This window comes from Podarcis tiliguerta (assembly GCF_965153285.1).
Source record: "Podarcis tiliguerta genome assembly, chromosome: Z".
Classification (NCBI taxonomy): Eukaryota; Metazoa; Chordata; class Lepidosauria; order Squamata; family Lacertidae; genus Podarcis; species Podarcis tiliguerta.
In genome coordinates this window covers 48,511,850-48,536,398 of record NC_139553.1, presented here as the reverse complement: position 1 = coordinate 48,536,398, position 24,549 = coordinate 48,511,850, and the positions used below count along the sequence as shown (strand labels likewise).

The 24,549-nt window shown below is 44.2% G+C and overlaps 1 protein-coding gene and 1 long non-coding RNA gene across 2 annotated transcripts in view; both read left to right on the top strand.

Annotated features, from left to right (window-relative positions):
- Positions 1-24,549, top strand: part of HS6ST2 (heparan sulfate 6-O-sulfotransferase 2) — a 143,455-nt gene that overhangs the window by 32,689 nt on the left and 86,217 nt on the right. The gene's annotated exons all lie outside the window — the stretch shown is intronic.
- On the top strand, positions 182-4,200 carry LOC310669128. The gene is made up of 2 exons (XR_014507028.1): positions 182-560; positions 2,196-4,200. It is a non-coding gene; the product is annotated as an uncharacterized lncRNA (long non-coding RNA).

Here is a 24,549-nt window from a genome sequence, read left to right as displayed (position 1 = left end):
TGTTAATGAGCTGAACCTGATGGCATAATGGGATGCATGGCTTTTGCAGCAACCTCATTGTGCAGACCAGTAAGCAGTTGCTTGTGAATTCAGAAACCTGTAGGGTTAAGAAGATGGTTTGTCCTTTAACTGAGTTGCTTCTTGCTGACCTGCTGGATAGATAGAAAGAAAGAAAGAAGAGGACTTCCGGCGAGGCAGCATGGCGGCTGCAACAGCAGAAAAGAGCTCCTGAAGCCAGCCAGAGTAAAAGGCTCTGGCCAACTCCCGGACTCCCAGGACTGCTGCCGCCAGCACTGCCAGCGGAGAGGAATCGGGGGTGCCCGGGGCGTCTATCAAAGGAGCCAAAACACCCCCCTCCACGACCTTGATTGAGCCGGAAATGCACCCGACTACCCCCCCCCCAACAGCCGAGAGGAGCTCCAAAACCAGGAGGGCAGTGGAGCTAACGCAGAGAGGGAGAAAAAGAAAAGGGGGAAAGAAGAAGAAAAAGAAAGAAAGAAAAGGAGCCCCAACTTTACCGCTGCTGCTCCGATCTCTGCCGACGGGAAAGAAGAGGAGAGGTAGGTGAGCACGGGAAGGCAAAAAAGGCTCCGAAAAAACACGTGGCTGAGCCTACCCCTCCAGCGGCAAGGAAAACAGAGGAAAGCCGCATGACAAAGGAGATCGCAGAAAGGAAGAAACTACCCCCTTCTTTTTTTCTTTTTTAAAAAATCACTTTTTAACCCCTTCCTCCCCCTCTCCCTTTTAAATAAAATAAAATTCTTTATTATTCCCCCCCCCCATATACCTACTTTTATCATTTTTCTTTTTAAAAGGGGGGCCACTGCTGCTGCAGCCACCCTTTATTTGAATTTTTATTTTTATTTCTACCTTTTCTACACACTATTTAAAGACACACTTTTCCACACACACACACCCTCAATTTAAACCCCACTTTATTTTCACCTCAAACTCCCCTCTTAAGAATTAAAATGGCAGTACCCAGAAAACAGCCCTGAACCATCACAGGCCATTTCCTGGGGCTGCCACTTCGCCCCAGACTTTCCACTCTCTTTTACCTATCCTCTTTTACCTATACTTTACTCATTTTAAAAAAAATAAAAAGCTCTATCTATCTAATCTATCTATATAAAGACAACCCCCCTTTTTTTACCTTTAATTCTCATTTTTATCTTTTACCCATACATTTTTAATTACTTTTTTACAAACAAAAAATAATAACAATAATTAGGGAGAAATATTATTTAAAAAACAACAACAACAAACCACACAATTTTTTCTTTCTTTCGCTTTTTAAAGCCCTTTCTTTTCTATTTGTTGGCTTGTTCTTGAGGGGGGAATCTTTCGCCCCCAGCTACGACCACCACTCTCTTTTAAAACAAAAATTTCCTCCATATCACTGCTATTGCTATTGATACTCTCCCCCTCAACTCCCCCCTTTTATTTTTCTCTCCCTTTTTTCTCTCCCCCCCTCTCTCTTCTCCCCTCCTCATTTTTTCCTTTTATCCCACCTTTCATTTTCCATCCCCAATTTTTTTTCTATCCCTTTTATTTTTTAAAATCAACCCCCCTTTTTAGCCTGTTCGTCAGTTTGTTTTTGAGGGGGGAGCCCTTCCCCCCCACCCCCTCTTTTAAAACAAGACTTTCCCCCATACCATTGCCGCAGCTCATCCTCCCTCCCTCCCCCCTACCCTCTCCCCCTCTCTTTTCTTCTCCTTCCTTTTACCATCCTTCCCCCTCCTCCTCTCCTTTTCTCTCCCTCCTCCCTCTCTTCATCCCCCCCTTCCCCTAAAGGAAACACATACACACATTCATATCACCTTATCATAATTTGCCCCCCTCATACTATTACCGCTGATATTACTGTACTATCTCTCCTCTCTCTTTCAACTCTTTTTGTTTCTCTCTATTTCTCTTCTCTCTTACTCCAATCTCCCCTCTCCCCCGCCTCTCCCCTTCCTCTCTCTTTCTTCTTCTTCCCTTTTTCTCCCTCCACCCTTCACATATAGCCGATTTGTCTGTCTCTGTTTCTGAGCGCACTCCCAACCCCAACTCCCACCTTAACTGGACCCCAGTACCCCTTTTGGGTATATACAACCCCCTCCTAAACACATATTTCCCCCTAGCCCCACCCCTCTAATCTCTTGCATCTCTACCTGCAACCCCTCCCTTTATATGAACTGTCTGTCCGTTAGTCTACCCATCTCTGCTTACCTGCCCCCCCCCCCCCCGCTTTGGCAGCACCGCTGAGGCAACTACAGAAACCCCAGAGAAGTTCTTAAAACACAGGCTAAAAGTGACACAAATGACCACCTAATCCAAACGCTCTGTAAAAGCCACCAGCCAGCAACGCCTGATCAGCCCAGCAACCCAACAATACCCAGGAACTACCACTGCCACAACTGCTAACCACCACACGCCCTACCCCAAGAGGAGGCCAAGCCAACCTCAAACCAAAACCATCAGGGAGACTGAGATGACACCAACCAGGGAGATGGCAAACAATGCTAATACCGTAACTCCCCTTCAAGATGATGACCACCCAGTAACGAAACAAGATCTGAGGGAAATGGAAGCAAGATTAGAAGCATGATTAGAAGAAACACTGAAGGCCACAATGGCTCCCATGCAGGTACTAATCAACAATCTAACCTCCAAAGTGGAAGCTCTAGGGAACAAGAACCAAATGCAAGAAAGAATAATAGCGCAATACTGGGAGGAGAACGCACGTGTGAACAAGAAACTGGATGAACTGGTAAACCAAATGGAAGCAGAACACAGAGAGATGAAAATTAAGCAAGCCGACCTTGAAGACCGCAATAGATGTTGTAACATCCGCTTCCGCAACTTTCCTGAAAAAACAGAGGAGAAAAGCCCAGCAGACCTAATTATACGCTGGCTGAAAAACACAATCCCAAGCCTGAAACTTGAGGCAGATGACTTGGAGAGGGCTCACAGAGCCCTAAAACCATGCCAAAACCCAGCGCGCCCCCAAGAGACATCATTGTATGCTTCACACACTACAAAAAGAAGGAAGAGGTATGGAACAACCTCAGAAACTCAACCAACCTTCAATATGGAGAAACCCCCATTCTGGCCTTACAGGACTTATCTCAGGATACCCTAAACCGGAGGAAAAGCCTGCGCCCATGCACCCAGCATCTCCAACAAGCAGGGATCAAATACCGATGGGGCTTCCCCTTCCGCCTCATTGTAACAACCAATACAACACAACACATGGCTACCAACATACCTGAGGCCCTGCAACTACTAAAGAACCTTGAACTCGACCTCCCACCGGAATGGCAACCGACAAACCCACCAAGTGACAGCCCCAACCACGAGGAAACAACAGCAAACAACTGGACGACGGTACAGAAGAAAAAGAAACAACAGAAGCAGCACAACAGTGCAAACCAATACAGAGAAGCATCACGCTCAGAATCGTCCCGCCGGCCATACGACACAAGAAACCAGACCAAGATTAACCAAACCAATTCATCGCAGATGGACAACCCTACAACAACAACAACCCCAGCTGAATGAAGCAACCAGGAAAAAACCACAAACTGAAGGACTGGTGATTCCCTCCCTTTCCCCCTCTATCTACCCCCAAAACATAGATTTAGTTAACACCATCAACATCCCCCCCAGCTCCGCACCCCCACAGAAACCCCCACCCCAACACCAGTCCAGACGACCTCAACCACATTCCCCATCACCCACACCTTCAACATCCCCATATTCCATACTAAGGAAAAACAACTCTTCCAACCTTAATAACACAACCCACAATCAGGCTAAAATCTGATACCCAACCAGCACTATGGTGGCACCAGAGCGTACCAGCACCCACATCCCCACCCCAACACACCTACAATGTTGCTCATAACATTGGCAATATTGCTTATGAACCTTATACCTGACAGCGACGTTACAAAGTCACTTCACACTGTCTCACTGATCACCCCCTATTGCAAACAACAGGGGGGATGGCCTGTCCTTGAACACGGCCTTCCACACCAGCTGAGACCTAGGACCAACCGGCTAAATGCCAGATGGCCTAAAATACCCCAAACAAACACCTATATGACTACATATAGGAAACTCTCTACAACTTACCCCCTACTCTTTAACCCAAATCTTACTCTAATCCCATTAGCCCCCCATCCACCACACCCTAGGTCAGCGCAACCCCACTGGTTCTTTAAACAACACGAAGAGAGAGATACAAGACAACCCAAATGGGTTGGCAGCGAATCGCCCCACATAATAGATAAGCAAGATGGCTAACCTAAAAGCAATTACATTAAATGTGAGGGGGCTGGGAAACCCCATCAAAAGAAAACGCATCACCTCATACATAAACACCATGAAACCACACATCACCTTCCTACAAAAAATACACAACCCACCCAAAGGCAGCAAACTCCTGAGTGACCCCCGCTTCAGTCAACAGTGGGTCGTACGAGGCTCAGGGAAAGCTCGTGGTGTAGCCATAATACTCAGTAGAGACCTGAACTTCACTGCCACAACAGTCCTCAAGGACAAAAAAGGCAGATTCATTTTCGCCAAAGGGACACTAGATGGCAAAATCAAACTGACAATCGGCTCCATATATGCCCCAAACACGAAACAACTAGAATTCTTCCAGAAGACACTAAACAAATTCCTCTCCTTCTCTGAAGGGGAAGCAATCCTAGGAGGGGACCTCAATCTAAATATGAAAGGTATATCCCTGAGAGATATCCACCCTACAACCCCATGGGCAACCTTCCTCCGAAGGAAACCCCCAACAACTAGGAACCCTTACAAGTTACTAAAAATGCTAAAAAACAGGGGTCTCTACGACATTTGGGGTGAGCAAAACCCGGAAGACATCAGCTATACATTCCAATCAGGACACCATGATACAGTGTCCAGACTGGACAGCATTCTACTCACACAGGGTCTGATCCCCTCAGTGGAATCAACAAACATAGGTAACATTAAAATCACAGATCACGCCCCAGTAGAAGTCATCGTTAAAATAGGAGAAGGAACACAAACCACCCCATCATGGTCCTTCAGTCCCATCCTAACTACAAACAAACAAATTAGAGAGAGTCTCACGAAAACCCTCCAAAACTACTTCAAGGAAAACGATGTAAACAATATAACAACCCCCCTCCTATGGGACGCAATGAAAGCGGTCACCAGAGGAGCTTGCATAAAAGAGAAAACTTTCCTTAAAAAACAAACCTCCTCAAAAATTAGCAAAATAGAACAAGACATCACAGCCCTCTCATCACGCTACAAACTTATTTTCCTACACAAGTTAATAGCCCCAGACCAGACTGGCTTTGTCTCTGGCCGCAATATAACAGACCCCATCAGGAAACTACTGAACCTGATCGATCACAGCAAGGAACCAAACTCCCATTGACAATTATGTCCCTAGACATCCTCAAAGCCTTTGATTGCTTAGAGTGGAAATACATATTAGCAGTACTAACTAACATGAAATTTGGCCCCAACTTCCTACAAATCCTCAAACAAATATACTCCCAAGCCTCAGCAAAATGCAGAACTAACAATATGGATTCTAATACTATCTAATACTATCCAAAGAGGCAGGAAACAAGGATGCCCACTGTCTCCCTTCTTATTTATCCTGGCTCTGGAACCCTTAGCAATCCGCATCCGAGCAGCCATAGACATCAAGGGAGTGGAAATAAAAGGCAGAACCTATAAATTAGGGCTCTTTGCAGATGACCTAATGGTCACAACACCAGACCCCATAAGCACAGCAACTTCTCTAATCAGAGAACTCAACACATTTGCAATGGTGTCGGGCCTACAGGTAAATTTTACAAAGTCAGAAGCTATGTGCTTCAACACCCCTCCTCACACCCAAAAAGAACTCACGAAGGTCACCAAAATAAAACTTTGCCACACCAAGTTCAGATACCTAGGGGTACAAATAACCAGAAACCTCAATAAATTGTACCTCCACAACTACAAACCCCTGTAGCGACAAATTAACAAAGACCTAAAGAGATGGAATAACATGAATTTCACTCTCTCAGACAAAATAGCCATGATCAAAATGATCACACTCCCAAAACTAACCTACCTATTCCAGGCCCTCCCAATCTGGATCCCCTCAACCCAACTTCGCAGTTGGCAGAGAAAACTACACTCTTTCTCACATAAAAAACCAAGAATAAGCCCCAAATACCTGCACCTCCCCACCTCAGAAGGAGGATGGGTAATCCCCAACATAGAAGCATATTACAATGCCAACCAAATACGCCATATAATCCCATATATACTAGAAGATGAGACAAAACAATGGGTACACCTAGAGAGGGACACAATTGAAAATACCTGCACCACAACATACCCACTTCTCCCAAACAAACTAAAGAAAATTCCCACAACACTTAACAGGTACACACAGACCATGCTCAAAGCATGGAAAACACAAATAGGCAAACTATCCCCAACCCCATTCCCACTAATCCCCCTGGCGTACCACCCATTATTCCACCATGCAGCACAAAACCTCCAGATAAAAACCTGGCGAACCAAAGGCTTATATCGCCTAATAGACTTTTATAAAAATAACAAACCCTTGTCAACACAAGAAATACAAGACAAACTAGAAGACACCCAAATGCCCTGGTTAACACAACACCAACTACATGCCCTCTTAAACAACCCAACAGTAAAATCAGCAGCAACTAGGCCCCTGACAACCTTCGAAAACCTCCTCCTGACAACAAAGGGAAACGGTAAAGGGACGGTATCCGCAATATACAAAATACTACTCCAAAATCCCGCAAATCGCCTAGACGCAATCAAAAAACAATGGGAGAATGACAGGCTATGAGATTAACCCCACTCAATGGACCAGAATGTGGTCTAAACCGCCCTTTAAATCCATATCAACGAAAAGAAAAGAACTCACACTGAAACTCACCTACAGGTGGTACCTAACACCAAGGAAACTAGCGCTAATACACCCAGGAACCTCACCAAAATGCTGGAGAGGGTGCACCTCCACAGGCACATATCTCCACATGTGGTGGCAGTGTCCCAAAATCCAACTATTCTGGACAACAGCCATACAAGAAATATGTAAAATAACTAAGCAAGTAATAGACATCACCCCAGAATTGGCCCTACTAAACATCTTCCAAGACAACAATGCCCATTTACACCACAAAGAACTCATAACCCACCTGCTTTCAGCAGCCAGAAACACCATAACTAGACACTGGAGAGACCTGTCAGGAGTAAGCATGGACCAATGGTACCAAATAGTATGGGAAACAGCCCTACTAGAAAAATTAACTAATAAACTGAAACTGACTCGGGGACAAACAGAAGAAGACGACTTCACCCCGGTATGGCTCCCCTTTATCACATACACAGCCCAACAGGACAATGACAATAATCCACCAACAGCATACAAATCAATATGGCTAACCTGATCCCAAACACCCACCCACCTCACTCACACACAAAAACAAAGATCACCACAGCCAATCACAAGCAAACAATCACACCCTAGGCCAACCCCAACCTCTCTCACCACCAAAGAACACAAGTGAACAACACAAGCAACGCTGACACCAAACTCTACATACATTAAACATAATAGAAACACCGCCACCCGACCCCACCCCCATCCATCTTCCCTCTCTCCACCCCCTTTCTTTTTTTCTTTTTTTTCTTCTCCTCTTAATGCCTCAACAAATGAAACGGATTTGTAAAAATGTTACATAAAAAAAAAATACGAGGCACTACACTTACTTCTGTAAAACAAGAAAATCCTTAATAAAATATTAAAAAAAGAAAGAAAGAGTTGAAGATTTGCTCAGAGCATTTCTTTTATTTATTTATTGCATTTAGACTCCTCCTTTTTCTCCAAGGAGCCGGGGGGGGGGGAGTAGACATGCTCATTACTGCATGTAATAGAATTAACACCCCTAGTGGACCCATTGGCAAAAAAATGGATTGCGCAGATTTTCTGGCATCAATGAGACTCGAATTGACAGCAAAAAGAACTTGAGCATTTTGGGAGCCCCTCTCCCTTGGTTCCACCGACTCTGGGGACCTTTCTTGTGACTGGCCTGGCCCAGTGCGATGCTCCTACCCGTGGATATCAGTAGCTGCCTTTTCTTTTCTCCTTTAAACACCTGCTGAAAAGTTCGCCAAGCTTATGTGGGCAATTAAGAAAACATATATTTCTATAACAGTGAGTTTATCTCTGGTTTAAATTTTTTGATTTGCATGGTTATTATTATATGTATGGATATTGTTTCAAACTTCTTTGATTTTCTTTTTTATGGATAGCAGTGTACATATACGTTTAAACAAATAAATAATAAATTTTGTAAGCTAGTTAAGTTATGGCTGGATATTTGTGCTCTCTATGACTTTTGCAAGAAACAGTCTTCCTTACCCTTAGGCATAATGCAATCATCCTGGCTTTTCATGACAATTTGCTGCTGTAAAATGTCTAATTATCATCACTGAGTGTGCATTTTGCTCCTCACTGCCATTTAACTCCCACCACAACACCTTTTTCATCTATGGGTCCACCAGCTAAGATTTCAATTCATGCATTTAATGAAGAGAACTTGGAGCCCACAGAAACTTATTAAACCCATTAGACTTTCATGTGCCACAAGAGTCTTTCTTGTTTTAATTAGAAACTTTCCATTTGCGGGTTCAGCCTGTTTTATTGCTTCCTGTTCAGTGTCTTTTGATCACCCCTTATTTCTATTATAGGCATAGGAAGCTGCCATATACTGAGTCAGGCCATTGGTCTGCCTAGCTCAGTAATGTCTGCACTAGCTGGCAGAGGCTGTCCAGGGTTTCAGGCAGGAAGTATTTCCCAATGTTGCCGGGAGATGCCATTGGGGATTGAACCCAGGACCTTCAGCATGATAGCTCAGTTGATAGAGCATGAGACCCTTAATTTCAGGGTCATGGGTTGGAGTCCCACGTTGAGCAAAAGATTCCTACATTGCAGGGGGTTGGACTAGATGACCCTTGGGATCCCTCCCAACTCCACAGTTCTTGGTGAGTCACAGTCCTTCCTATCCACATTTATGTGGGGCGTTTATAATTGGTGCTTATTTCTCAGCAGACGTGTATAGGACTGCTCTGTTAGGCAGAGTTCAGCTTATTTCCATTATCCCCCACCCCAAGTTTTTTCCTTATCTTTCATAGCAAAACAGTTCTATTCTGGAAAGGAACTTTTCTCAATGGAGCTTATTTGTCTTTAAAAGGATCTTGGCTGTGCTGAAGAGAATTTCTGGATATATGGCACTCGTTTACATGCTGAGTGAAAGCTCTGCTCTTAATTGCTTTTCTGAAATTAGTTGGGAGTGGAATGTCTTGATGGTGCTAACCTTCTCTGGTGTAGAAATGAGGCTGCTTAGGAATGTGGTGATTTGAAGCCCTGACTTGGAAGTATTTGTAGCTGGCCAAGATCCGAAACATTAGGTTGTGGGCATGGGATGGCAGACCCAAAATATTTTCACACTTAAAGAATTGCTGCAAGGAACATACTCCAAAGAATTACCAGTATTTACAGGAAACATGGAACAAATATGGAACTAAAAAACCCCACAAACAGTCTTCATAATTTCCTGCCAATTTCTGCTGGTTTACAATGTTTTATTTGCAAGCCTTCAAAAACAAGAGTGGGAGGAGAAGTGAAGACATCACAACAAATTTGTTTATCCTGGTATCTAGTTGCTAATCATTCTTTGAGGCTTGTCTGTGCCAGAAATGGGGGGTTGCTTGGGTTCCTTTCTATCCATTCAAGAAAATAAACATTTTATCATGCAGAGGGACAGGAATGTAAACAGTCTTTCTCTAGGTGAGCCTTTCTGGGTTTCCCTTTTCTGACTTGAACCTGTGTCTTAATGCCCAAGCATCAATTCCCAGAGTTGCCTGGGAAGGGGGGTTGATTGTTAAACTACTCTGGGAGTTCTAGCTCTGCATGAGGAATAGGAGGTCTCCTAACCACTCTCAGCACCTGGAGCTCCAGCTGCAGCTCCAGCTCCCAGGATTCTTTGGGCATGGCAGTTAAAGTGGTGCCATAGTGCTGTAAATGCATAGTTTGCATATGACCCACGGTGTGGGTTTGTGCTCTTCGTTCTTGGAGGCTCTCTCTCTCTCTCCCCCTGCCCTCTCCAAAATGTGCATCTTACGCACATTAAACTGGTGCAGTTTCAACCATGTTTGGCTGAAGGCAGCTTGTTAAAATTGTGCAAGTTAAATCCAAGCAAGACAGAGAACTTAAAAACTCTTTTCATGCCAGGTCCACTTGGGTAAACCGGTGCGAGAAGAACTTGTAGGCTCTCTGCCATACTTGGAGGGTAAAGTCCACTCAGTACACAGGTTCTGGGAGCATGGGGAGTGCGCTCTCTTCCTCCCCCGCCCCCAGTAGCCACGGGGGCAGCTCCGAGGGTTTGGGTATATGTGATTTCCGTGTATACCCAGAACCCTTGGTTCTGAACCCTCCTAAGATGTGATTGTACTGGATTTAAAGAGATAGCTGACTTGAAGGATTCTGCTATGCCAGCGTTGGCCTGTATATGCCACCCAGGTCTGCCCGTACTTCTTGTTCCACAGCTGTCACAGCTTACTAACCCATGTCAGAAGCGATGCTGCCACTAAGCTCTGAGATAATGAAGTCATTGTGCTTTATTTTTTTAAGCTAGATGAAAACTCTGTTGCTTCACCTCATGCACTCATCACTGCAGACACTGATGCGCACTTGCGTCCTGCGGCACAGAACCAGTTCAGGCATGCATGCCAAAGCCTGGGGAAGTGTTCAATCTGATTGGGCAATGAAGATGCTTCGAAGGTTTTTTGGCAGGGAGAGGCAAGGGACGGGACACTTGTGTCAGTAACTGGATGCCCGCTCAGATTAACGTCATGTATTAAATGCATTCTTAGGGACATCAAACAATGCTACTGATAAGAACCTCTTGGAGAACATGGGCTTTCTCTGCCTCGCTCTTTCAAGCACGTGCCCCATTGTCGGAATATAGGAAACTGACCTATGCCGCTTCTGACCATGGCTCCATCTAGCTCAGTATTGTCCACACTCATTGGCAGCTGCTTTCTAGGGCTTCAGGGGACCTTTCCAGCTGTACCTGGAGATGCCATTGGGGAATGAACTTGGGACCTTCTGCATGCAAAGCAGGTCACCCAAAGTTGGCTGTCTGAAGGGCTGCAGCTCAGTAGTAGAGCATCTGCTTTGCATGCAGAAGGTCCCCGGTCCAATCCCTGGACGAACTGAATTCAACATGGAGGAATAGAGGAAGCTGTCTTTTCCAAGAGTCAGAGCACTGGTACCGCTAGCTTGGCATTGTCTGGACTGCCTTGCGGGGGGCTTCCCAAGGTTTTCAGATGGAGGGCTTTGCCAGACCTACCTGGCGATATCATTGGAGATTGAAGCTGGTGGCTTTCAAAGCATTTGTTGAACTATTGAGCTACGATGCCCACCAAGGCATTTGTTTTTTGTGGGAACTTGGATGACTTCTGTTTTGTTCACTAAATAAATTAGCACCTGGGAAAGCATCGGCTGTTGCTAAATCATTGTTCCTTCTATTAATCTCTGTGTCTTGCAAAGACACCAATGGCTGCTAGCCCCAATGGCTGCACTCTTGTCTAAGAGGAAAGAGGCAGCGATTCTTCTGAATACCAGCTGCTGGAAGCCACAGGAGGAAAAGTGCTCTTGTGCTTGGGTCCTGCTTCCAGCCTTCTTCCCACTGGGGCAACTGCTAAGCCACTGTGAGAACGGGATGCTCAACTAGATGGGCCATTGGCCTCATCCAGCAGGGCACTTCTGATGCTCGCCCCATCTTCCTCCCCTGGGCTTTGCTATCAGGTTTCAGTACAAGCTGCTGGAAAGCTTGCCTCCAGCACTCCAGCACCCCTCACCCTGCCTGCATTGTGTGGGGGGGGCTGAGTTCCCCCTGGTTTCCCACCCCATTGAATTCTGGAAGCAGCCTGCGCCAGAGGGTAAACTAGCCTCTTCTCCTCATTCAGTTTTGATTAAGGCATGGATGGAACTGGACTTGGCACAGCCTTCACTTTGCACTTGCTGTGAGGCAGCACCGTTAGCAGTGCCGGATTTACATATAAGCTAAACAAGCTATAGCTTAGAGCCCTACTCTCTTGCCCCCCCCCCCATTTCACTATTAATATACTCCCTCTTAATTGTATTTCAATTCAACAATTGCAGTTCAACATATTTTGTTATGTGCAAATGGCTTTAGATACCTATTAGGTCCATGAATTACCATATAGCATATATTCAACATAAAAAACAGCAACAATTTGTTGTTGACAAAGGACAGCTGGACATATAAAGGGCTCCATTGCCTTCAGGAGCTTAGGGCCTCATAAAACCTAAATCTGGCCCTGACTGTTAGTACCGTCTGTTTGGCCTTGCCTACTGTGTGGCGAAGGAGAGGGGGCCTTTTCAGAGATTTTGCATCGGCAAATTAAGGCATTGGGGCAGAGACTTCCGGTCTGCTGCGGAGGAAATGGCGTGCTCCGTGTCATCCCGACTAAGAGACGTCATGGTTCAGGCTTCCGTGGAAGAGTGGGGGCTCCAGCGGAGCGTTGAAACTCGCCGCAATCCTGGCTCCCCGGCTGTCAGTTTTGTGCCGGGGAAAGGAAGAGGCTTGAGTTCACTCTCGGCTCCACTGCACCCTGCAGCTGAAGCCACATGCCGTCACCATAAGCAGCGGATATTCCCATCAGAGGTAAAAACCAAATAAAGCTTAAAATAAGAAATCAGAATTAAATTAATTGATTTGGCAAAATGGAAGCCAAAAAAGAAGTCAGCTTCTGATTTCTGTGGACAGGCTCTGCAAGGGGACTTTTTGTGAATGGGAGCAGAGTACAGTGATTGCAGCTAATGGAGACTTTTTAGCATCTTTACTTTTAAGAGGCTCTCTTTCTCTTGGACACATATTGGTTACAGTTGCATCAAATTGTCCTTTGGGTAACTGTAGGATACAAATTGACAGTTCTACAGACTTTGACAGATTGATACTTTGGCAGAGTAGAAAGTAAAAAAACGTAAGTGAAAGAGATGTAAAGAAAAAGAAGGTAGGAATGTAGAGAAGTAAAATTTTTTTGGGAGATGATATATAATGAATTGAAAAAAAATGTTTAAAATAACATTTGTAAAAAAAACCAGAAGCATTTTCGTTAGGGATCTTAGGACGAGACCTGCCAAGAAAAACAAAGAATTTATTTATGTATGCTACAATAGCAGCAAGACTCTTGTTAGCACAAGGATGGAAGAATGAGGAAATCCCAATGAAAGAACAATGGCAAGAAAAATTGATAAGTTATGCGGAGATGGCCAACTTGACATATAAATTATGTGAGAAGGACAATTGTGAATTCAAGGAAGAATGGGAACTTTTTGTTGTTGTTGTTTAGTCGTGTCCGACTCTTCGTGACCCCATGGACCAGAGCACGCCAGGCACTTCTGTCTTCCACTATCTCCCGCAGTTTGGTCAGACTCATGTTTGTAGCTTTGAGGTGGCCAAAGTATCGGCGCCTCAGCTTCACGATCTGTCCTTCCAGTGAGCACTCAGGGCTAATTTCCTTAAGAATGGATGTGTTTGATCTTCTTGCAGTCCATGGGACTCTCAAGAGTCTCCTCCAGCACCAGAATTCAAAAGCATCAATTCTTCGGCGATCAGCCTTCTTGATGGTCCAGCTCTCACTTCCATACATCACTACTGGGAAAACCATGGCTTTAACTATGCGGACCTTTGTTGGCAAGGTGATGTCTCTCTCTCTTTTTTTTTTTTACAAAGTATTTAAAAAGACAACAAAATGATCTGGACTCCTTGGCAGGTTTTGAATAAACATCCACAAATTTATTAGTAGAATATATGATAGATAAGGTAATGATATGTACAATTTTACAGTATTCAGAGATTAAAATATGTAAACGAACCAGAGAGGGGAGTGAGGGAAGTCATTGGTGGGTGGGAGAGGGAGGGATGGGAGGGAACAAAAAGGGGGAGGAAATGTAATTGATTATATTGATTGATAATTTGTTTTGTTAAAATGGTTTAATAAATATTGTTTTTTTAAAAAAGGCATTGGTGCAGAGAGAGCATACCAGGTCATGACGGTGTGTGGCTGCCCATCGTATGAGCCTAGGGAACTGCCTTATATGGAGTCAAACCATTTGCATCCACCTAGTTCAGTCTACGCTGACCAGCAGTGGCTTTTCAGGGTTTCAGGTTGGGGACATCTCCAGCCCCAGCTGGACATGCTGTTGGGGATTGACCCCGGGACTTTCTGAATGTAGAGCTGATGCTCAGCCACAGCGCTCAAAATTCACCAGGTGCCTTTTGCACCAGGCTGTCAGCCACTTGTGGCCTGTGTCTGAGGGTGAATTAGGGATCCTTGAATCTTGCTTGTTTTCACACACTAGAAACACATCCTGTAGAATTCTAGCCCTGATTTTTTATCTGCACAATCAGAATGAATTTCAGGAACCAAAAAGTCGTACTGCAATATTTGATTAGCATTTTTTGCAGCTGCCACACATATTCAACAAAATCTGTCCACCGGAACCCTGGGGCCTTGTTTCTGGTCAGCCACTACATGTTCAGACCCATGTGAGCATGTATGTGAAATTAAGATTTATTTTTTTGTCCTAGGATGCAAATATAATAATAATAATAATAATAATAATAATAATATATTGAATCACATTTGTCATTTTATTACCTATTCACCCAGTTTAGGAGATCTCCTTTTGGAGCTCTTTGCAATTCTATTCCACATAGAATCTCGTACTTCGCACAGAGAATCTGATTATTGTGAGGAATTTATGGAAACATTTCTTTCTTCATTTAACGTGAAGACGAGGAATAATACTTCAGTTCTGCGTGAATTTACGTGGTTGCACCAAATTGAACATTTGTTTAATTACTGTATGCATTCAGCTGTTCGCTGAAGAAAAACGAATGCTTTCATGCGGAATAAAATGTATTATCTCCTTTCCAACACACCTTTAATTGCTCATGGTGAAGTTATTAATTAAGCAGTAAATCTTTTACTGCAAGTGGGCTCAGTGGATACGCACAATATGGCTGCAAAGGATGCATGAAGATGTCACAAGGTGTATCTTTAAGTGGAAAGGCTTATAGTGAGAGTGAGCAAAAGAAGGAGGTTCCTGTGGCTTCACCTGTTGGGGAGCAGCTTGGGCAGGAAGACACAGCTTTGTCAATACCATGGCAAAGCAAGAAGCCATGAATACAGCTGGGGTGAAATGAGGATAGGAATGCATTTATTCAGATCACACCCTCCAAACATTATTGCACTACAACTCCCATCATCCCTGACCATAGGCCATATTGGCTGGGACTGATGGGAGCTGGAGTCCAACAGCATCTGGGCAGCTTCCCCCAGCATATAATTCTGTGTAGTAAGGAAGCCATGTGCTTTGAACATAGGCTTATATCACCCCAGTTTGTTGCCCAAATTTCCACTTACAGCTGAATGCCGATTGGCTCCCAGTTTTGATTTCGAATCCTGCCTCTTCAAAGCGAGAGGCTTTTGTTTCCAGGAAACCAGCCAGGTGAAACTCCAGAGGGCCTGAAAAGATAACAAGTGCACCCAACCAATCCTGGCGCAAGTCTGCTGCATGAAAAGGTATTGATTTGGCAATGCAACCTTGAATTAAATTCTAGTGATGGTCAGAGATATATGAAAACATTAGATTAGCCATGCTAGAAAGTGTGCCTGTCTGTGGAGTTTACTTCCTGAAATAAATCAGTATCTCAAGGTAGAAACATCTGTAAGGGGGAATAGCAGGATTCTTTCTTGTTTCTATTAGCTATTGAGAGATTGTGGAGAATAATCCACAATTAGGTCTGAGTGAAGATTCTTTGCTGCCTTTCTCTCTGGTGGTTTCCCTGTTTCTGACAGCATTGCTCAAAACTCATATAGGAGTCCTGCAGGGTGGAGTGAGAGATGGGTAGGCTTCTGTTGCTGTATGTCTTCCTTTTTGAATTATTTTTAGAGAGTTAGTGTTTGGTCTATAGAGCCATGGAGCTAACAAGTTGTCACATTAAGACCCAGAATTGTATTGCCATGTACTGTGAAGACTGCCAACACTTGCTCCTTGGTGCCTTGAAGTTTCGCATTTGAGTGCGGATTGAGGGAAAGGTGCTGTAGCTCAGCAGTGGAACATCTGTTCCACATGCACGGGGCCCCAGGTGCAGTCTGCAGCATCTCCATGCAGGGGACACTTCTCCTGAAACCCTGGGAAGCTGGTGCCAGTTTGTGCAGACAATACTGAGCAAGATGGTCCAAAGGTCTGTCTCAGTATAGAGCAGGTTTTCTGTGTCTCTGTGTTCTTCTGTAGTCAGTGGGTGGTGGGAAATATGCAGGATATGCACAATTCTAGAACTTGGTGACAATGAAGCTGAATGTTGGAAGATTCAGGACAGATAAAAGAAAGTTGTTTGTACAGCACATAGAATATGGAACTTGCTCCTGTTGGAGGCAGTGAGGGCCACCAACTTGGATGGCTTTAAAAGAGGATTAGACAAATTTATGAAGAAGGTTATCGGTGGCTGCTAGCCATGTTGTATATAATTTTATTAAGTTTTCTGTTTTACAATTTAAAATACTCATTTTACATCCTTAAGATATGAATGACTTCCCTTCTCTTTTCATGCTTCATTTTGCATAACATACATCCCTGCATATTTTACAAAAACTATACCATTCATAGAATCATAGAATCATAGAGTTGGAAGAGACCACAAGGGCCATCGAGTCCAACCCCCTGCCAAGCAGGAAACACCATCAGAGCACTCCTGACATATGGTTGTCAAGCCTCTGCTTAAAGACCTCCAAAGAAGGAGACTCCACCACACTCCTTGGCAGCAAATTCCACTGTCGAACAGCTCTTACTGTCAGGAAGTTCTTCCTAATGTTTAGGTGGAATCTTCTTTCTTGTAGTTTGGATCCATTGCTCCGTGTCCGCTTCTCTGAAGCAGCAGAAAACAACCTTTCTCCCTCCTCTATGTGACATCCTTTTATATATTTGAACATGGCTATCATATCACCCCTTAACCTCCTCTTCTCCAGGCTAAACATGCCCAGCTCCCTTAGCCGTTCCTCATAAGGCATCGTTTCCAGGCCTTTGACCATTTTGGTTGCCCTCCTCTGGACACGTTCCACTTTGTCAGTGTCCTTCTTGAACTGTGGTGCCCAGAACTGGACACAGTACTCCAGGTGAGGTCTGACCAGAGCAGAATACAGTGGCACTATTACTTCCCTTGATCTAGATGCTATACTCCTATTGATGCAGCCTAGAATTGCATTGGCTTTTTTAGCTGCCGCGTCACACTATTGGCTCATTATTCATTATTCTATTATTGCATCCATCAAAACTTGTTTGCACTGTTGAATTTATCTTAATGCCGCCAGCGTTCTCAGCTCACAATTGTTTCCCATATATTCAATAAACATTTTCCAATCTTCTTTAAAGGTATGTTCTTCTTGTTCTCTTATTCTATATGTCAAGTCTGCAAGCTATGCATTATTAGCCACCTCCATTGCTTGAATCATAGAATTGTACTGTAGAGTCCCACCCCCTGCAGTGCAGGAATCTTTCGCCCGATGTGGGGCTCCAGCCCACAGCCCTGAAATGTCGGGTCTCATGCTATGAGGCAGCAATGCTTTTGAATGCCAGTTGCTGGAAGCCTCCGGAGGGGAGAGTGCATCTGGTTGGCCAGTGTGAGAACAGGAGACTGGTGGGCCAGTGGCCTGATCTAGCAGCCTTTTCTCGTGCTCTTGTTTATACAACTGTTTCCTACAAATATTAGTCTAATCTTTGTCAACCTGGTGCCCTCCAGATGTAGATTACAACTCTTTTCACCCACCAATATCATGGCAATGTGATGGTTGGCACTGATGTAATTGGTATAATTGATGTAATTGACCGAGGTTGTGTCAGGCTAATGAATATTTGGCCAAGCTGCTTTTCTTATCTTTGGGAGTATTGGAGCTCTCCCTCTGTGGGGAACTAACTGCTTGACTCCTAGTACAGGAATCAGTTCTGTAAAAGTTAATTAAGATACGTTTTGCCTGTGGTGTTGTCAGGACAGCTTTATCATGGCAGAAGACAGAGTGGTGCCTGGTGGTTTGTTTGTATACCAGCGTTATCCTTGGGTGCCTATTTTTAAATCGTGCTTGGATTCAAAACTGAATTAGGTGAGGCTTAGTGTTTTGACAAGCAGTGTTTGGGACGGCAGTGCAAGGAGCTAGTTATGAACCTGACGGCGTTGTGGGCAACAATAACCTGTTTTGGAGAGATCTGGCCAGGGTAGAACTGATTTATTGCTGTGTTAAGGTGTTGGAAATAGCCCTCTTAGAAAAGTTATCTTTCAAACTCTGGATTTCAAGTAGCCAAAAAGGAAAGGACTAATTTATTTCTATCTGGCACTGTTTTGTTGTTTATGTTAGCAATTAGGAACATAATCATTCACCTCTCTCAGCTTTCAAGTGGTTGTGGTTAATACAATGAGGATAAAATCTTGAATTGTTGTTGGGTGTGATCATCAGGTTCGCTCTCCTACTCCCTGTGAAAATAAGGGATAATTATATCACTTTCTGTCCGTCCGTCCCCTGAAAAATCAAAGTTTATTTTCTGCTCATATCAAGGCTTCGTTTCACCATTTTTGTTACTGATTTTTTAAATTGTTCTGGCAGTGAATGTATATGTGCATGATATTGCTTTTTTAAAATCTTAATTTATTATTTTGGTATTTTATGTTAATATTAGCACACATTTTTAGACGTGTGCTCTTGTTGATTTAAAATGCAATAAAAGTTATATTTTAAAAAGAGGGAGGGAGAGGGAAAGCATTGTTTATAAGTGGTCCTCTCCTCGATGTGTCTCCTTCTGAGTCTCCATTACGCTTCAGAAGTCTTGAGAAAAGGACTCTGCTTTTTGTTCTCTGGGTGATTTCACTGATTTGCAGCTCAGCTCAGCGAATCCTCCCCCCACCCCACCCTTGCCTCGGTGTAAGTAGAAAGAATGTTCCCAATTACAGTTTTTATGAGTATAGATTTTTCCACTTTGCATGCTCCAGAGCACGGAAATGTGATTAATGTGAAAAAATTGTCAAACAGCATTAATCAAAGTTGATTTCTTATTGATTTTCACCCCTACCCCTCTTCCTTACCCTAAGACGTTGTCAGCTGCATTTGCTCTCTTGGTGAACTTCTGCACAACAAATAAAACAGGAGGAAAGGCGGAGAAAATAAATGTAAATGTATAATATCTCAAAACAAATTAATTGGAAGGAGGAGACTTTTGGATGAAGGGGTATGAAGAGGTGAGCCTGGAGGTTGGATCTGCAACCTTCTGAGTGTGCAGCGTGGGCTCCGTTGTGCAGTGGGACCACGGAATCAGACTGCAGCTTTGTGGCAGAAGGTCCCAGGCGCGGCCTCCACTGCTGCGAAGGTCCTCTGCCTGAATTCCTGGAGAGCCATTGCTGCCAGTCAGTGCAGGCGGTACTGGGCCAGATGGACCAGTGGTTTGACTCACTATAAGGCAGCTTCCTGTGTTCTGTGTTCCTTTTTTTGTTATATTGCTCTGTATGTTTTAACAGATCCTTAATACAGTGGTACCTCGGGTTACATACGCTTCAGGTTACAGACTCCGCTAACCCAGAAATAGTACCTTGGGTTAAGAACTTTGCTTTAGGAGGAGTACAGAAATCACGCAGCGGTGGTGTAGCAGCAGCGGGAGGCCCCGTTAGCTAAAGTGGTTAACCTCAGGTTAAGAACAGTTTCACGTTAAGAACAGACCTCCAGAACGAATTACCGTATCTTTTGCTCTATAAGACTCACCTTTTCCCTCCTAAAAAGTAAGGGGAAATGTGTGTGCGTCTTATGGAGCGAATGCAGGCTGCGCAGCAGGCTGTCCCAGAAGCCAGAACAGCAAGAGGGATCGCTGCTTTCACTACACAGCAATCCCTCTTGCTGTTCTGGCTTCTGAGGTTCAGAATTTGTTTGTTTGTTTGTTTTCCTCCTCCCAAAACTAGGTGCGTCTTGTGGTCTGGTGCGTCTTATAGAGCGAAAAATACGATAAGTTCTTAACCCGAGGTACCACTGTAGTTAAATTCCGATAATCATAGACTCATAGAATTGTAGAGTTGGAAGGCAGTCCACAGACTTCCCTGGCTGGGCTTGAACCACCAACTTCCTGGTTAACAGCCAGATCCGCTGACCCACTGCACCACCTAAGGGCCCGTGTAATGCTTTTAAATTATGGCTTCCCACCCCCGTGTAGCTGTAATCTGCCTTGAGTCCCTGGAATCCCTGCCAGGGAAAAGGCAGGCTATAAATAAATAGAACAACAACAACAACAACAACAACAACAACAACAACAACAACGACATGTATTGATGCCCACCAACTTTGGGTGGTTTTAAAAGAGGATTAGACAAACTCATGGGAGGACAAAGCTATCCATGACTATTAGCCACAATGTTCTACTTCCACTGTCAGAGGGTTGTTGTTGTTTTTTAAAGTAAATTGGATTTTCCAACTTCTGAGTATTGGAACTGTGCTTTTCCATGATGCCATGCACATGCCCTGTATAAATGGAGCAATCAAGGCTTGGCTATTGCGCAATGAATGCAGAGCCTGCTGCCAGGAATGTACAGTATGGGAAGGAAGTGGTGCCTCATAATCATCACACAATTTATGTTCCCTTAAACTGTCAACAAAAGCTGACCGGGTTCTTACATTCCATACATATATTCCATCACGGTGGCCTTTGTCAAGAGATAAACGACATCAGGTGAACAAACTGCTTATGAAGGTAAGACAATGAGGGCCCCATTTTTCAAAGGTTAAGATGTATTAGAAAGTAGCTGTTCATCCTTAGAGTCATTAGCACTGAGTTCTGTGCACAGGAGGTGGTATTTGGAAAGGCCAGCGTAACCTTTTCAAGTGGTGTGTTTGCTAAGAAGAGGAATATTATTTCCTTGCCGTTTTTTGCAAAAGGATGGGGGAGGGTCCTCACCATTCCCCCAACCCCATTAAAAAAATGCTTTACAAAGAGAAACCTCTTTAGAGCTTAACAAGGAAGAGTAAATCCTACTAAAATATAGCAGACTTTATTTTACAAATGATTAGTGCAGGAAGATTGCTGAAAGGAAGACCCCCCCCCCCATTAACAACGAGGATAATAATCAAAGCCGGGTTTATATTGCCTTGTGGAAACATGAGTGCCATCCTACCAAATTATGTAGCTAGAGGTAACAGGAATATTTTAGAAGAAGCATTTTAGGTAAGGTGTTCTAGTTTAAAAAAGAAAAGGGCTGGGAGGGTGAATACAAAACAGAATCTGGAAGTGTGAGGCAATTCATTGCAGATTTGAGAGATAACCTGGTGCTCTCCTGATGTTCTAGAATGCAGGTTCCTTCACCCCTGACTGGGGTTTCTATGCTGGTTGATGGGAGTTGTAGTCCAGAACATCTGGAGGTCACTGGGTTTCCTATCCTTGGTATATACAGATAAGATTAGATAGTTTCTAACCTGCACTCTGCAGGGGAAGGGCATCCTGCAAATATTATCTTATGAAGAGGTCTGTTCTTCACAGCGTAGGAATTGGTTCTTTAGCTGTAGCTCTTTCTGGACCTGAAGAGCCTGTTATCCATGGACTGTTAACCTCCAGGCCAGATTACTCTGTGTGGGGTGCCCTTGAATACTCCAATGACAACTCCACTACTCACTGGGGCAAGATATTGCCAGCAAGTTACCCCGCGGTTGAAATAATTGGCCTGACTGTAAGTTAGCTACCAGGCTAAGTTCATGGTGCTGATAGTGGTATAAAAAGTGCTGTGGAATTTAGAACCAGGGTATGAAAAAGATACCAGACCTTAGAGTGGGACCCTGATGATCATCTTGTCCAACCCCCTACAATGCAGGAATATGCAGCAGTTCAATACAGGATTTGAACCTGCAACCTTGGCGTTATCAGCACCAGGCTCTAACCAAATGAGGTAAATGCTTTTTGTGTAACTGCGTTGTTTGTTTGTTTATATTTTATTAGTAAAAAGAAAAAAGAAACTTGCGCACCACAATTTAATGAGATATATCAAAGTGGTTGTATATATACGTGTGTGTGTATGTATTGCACAGTACAATCCCTTCTTATGTGTATTTCAACTATATGCGGTTGAAGGTCAATGATTTGAATCCTGCAAGTTAAATGCTAGCAATCCATAGAACTTAAAAGTTGTTTCTGCCCCAGGAAAGCTTGGTGCAAAATAAACCTTTAAGCTCTCTGCCTTGCTGGGTCTGCAATGCTCTTGTCAGATCCCTCAGGAACTGAGACGGCCCCACAAGATCTAATGAAAGCATCCTGGGGCCTCATCATACTGGTTCCAGAAGCCTCCGGATGCTCTCACTGGAGCGGTTTCAACAATTTGAGTACAGTGGTACCTCTGGTTACAAACTGAATTCGTTCCGGAGGTCTGTTCTTCACCTGAAGCCATTCTTAACCTGAGGTACCACTTTACCTAATGGGGCCTCCCGCTGCTGCCAATGCAAGATTTCTGTTCTTATCCTGAGGTAAAGTTCTTAAGCTGAGGTACTACTTCCAGGTTAGCGGAGTCTGTAACCCAAAGTGTTTGTAACCCGAGGTACCATGTATACATGGCACTCTTGGAACTGAATCTTCGCATGAGACGCAATCAGCCTTTGCATGTGCATGCATGTGTATCCCAAAAATAAAGACATGGTTTTTAAAAATTACAAATCAGAAGCTAACTATTACAGAAGATGTTTTACTTATGCTCTGCATAACACAGGTGCCATTGAAAAGTTTTCAGCAGACGTCTAAATGTTAAAACAAGTCTCCTGCTGAGTCTCTATTGGCAGAGTATTCCACAGGGCTGAGCTGACCCCATTAGAGGCTCAGTTTCATGCTGATGTCAAATAAGTCTTGCCAATCTCCCAATGAGCAACAACGCGCCTACATTTTATCTCAAACTTGGCATGTGGTCCCTAAGACAGCTTGAACCTATATTGTTCCTATGACCCTGGCTGTTTTGAGTTCCAGCCCCTGGCAAAGAATTTCGCTGCTCTTATAACAAGAGCTGACACCTTCCTCGCACCTTCCACCCAGAAGTCGCCATCCATTTCCCACCCCATTTCTGACAGGCCCATCTCCAGCCACTGTTTTCTTGAAAAATCATCGCTGCTTCAGTAATGCCTTTGGTGCCCCTGCAGGTGCCCGCTTTGGAAATTTGATCATGGGCAAGGAAACCTAGAACCGGCTTGGAGGAGAAACAAGACAGAGCACCTGCCAGCCTCCCTCAGGCGGCTGTCTTTCTTGGCCAAGGGCTGAGGGTGTTGGGTTGCATTGCTGTGTGGAGGAACACCAGTTAAGCCCCAGATAGTGATCAGATGAGGAGAGGAGCAGAGCACCAGGCATCTGACAGAATGTCAAACCTGTCACTCCCTGCTGAATCTTCTCCGCTGACAAGGTTAGCTGCTGACTGTCAAGGATACAGCTGGGCAGAGATCAGGCAAGGGAGCAGTAAGTGGCAGGGTTTGTACTTGCAGAAATATTAAGGTCGGCTCACAATGAATGGTCTCGTTTTTATTTGCCTTATTGGAAGGACTTGATTATATGACTGATCTGTCAGAATGCAACGAAAGGTTGCCAGGAGTGAGCTAGGTCCTTCCTTATCTGTCCCATGATTTAAACTGCCCCCCCTTATCTTTTGCTATTTCCTGTGTGTGTAATCCCTGGCATTTCCAATACAAACAAACAAGAGTAGGAACCTAGGGTCCTGGAGGGTAAACAGGACACTGAACTCAATGGGCCTTTAGTCCTATCCAGAAGGGGTTCTGTGTTTATGCCCCTCCCCCGACCAGTAGCTGTGCTGGCTGTGCTGATGGGAGCTAAAGTGATCCCTGATCTGTCTACTAGTTGAAATTTCAAACTGGTGTGGTGTTGCCCTGAATATAAGTTTAATGGTTTTTATTGCCTTCATTGCAGCAGCAGCATATGTTTATCACCTTTAAAAATTGACCAGGATTTCAAGGGTTGCTGCTGTGTGGGGCCTGCCCTCTCTGCACAACATTCTGGTATAACTGTCATTCCTGCCCTTGGAAACTGACAAATTGGTCAATAATAATTATTGATACTGCATCCTATTTATTATATCATAAACTTCTGCGGCAATTACAGTAAGGAGCCTTCAAGAGTTCCATCTCCCGGCCATTAATTAGAGGCTTAAAAAAGCTAGTTAATCATAAAATAAAACCTGTGAGGGACCTCCTGAACTATAAAAACTCCCCAGCAAGAGGGAGGTGCTGGAAGGCCATTGAGCGGAGGATGAAAGGCAAGACTCTCGCTGGCTTGGCTCACGGCCACGTGCCCTTGCTTGACAGCTGCACATCCACGAGGCTCGTGGGATGCTTTGGGTGCATTCAGAAGGTCTTATATGA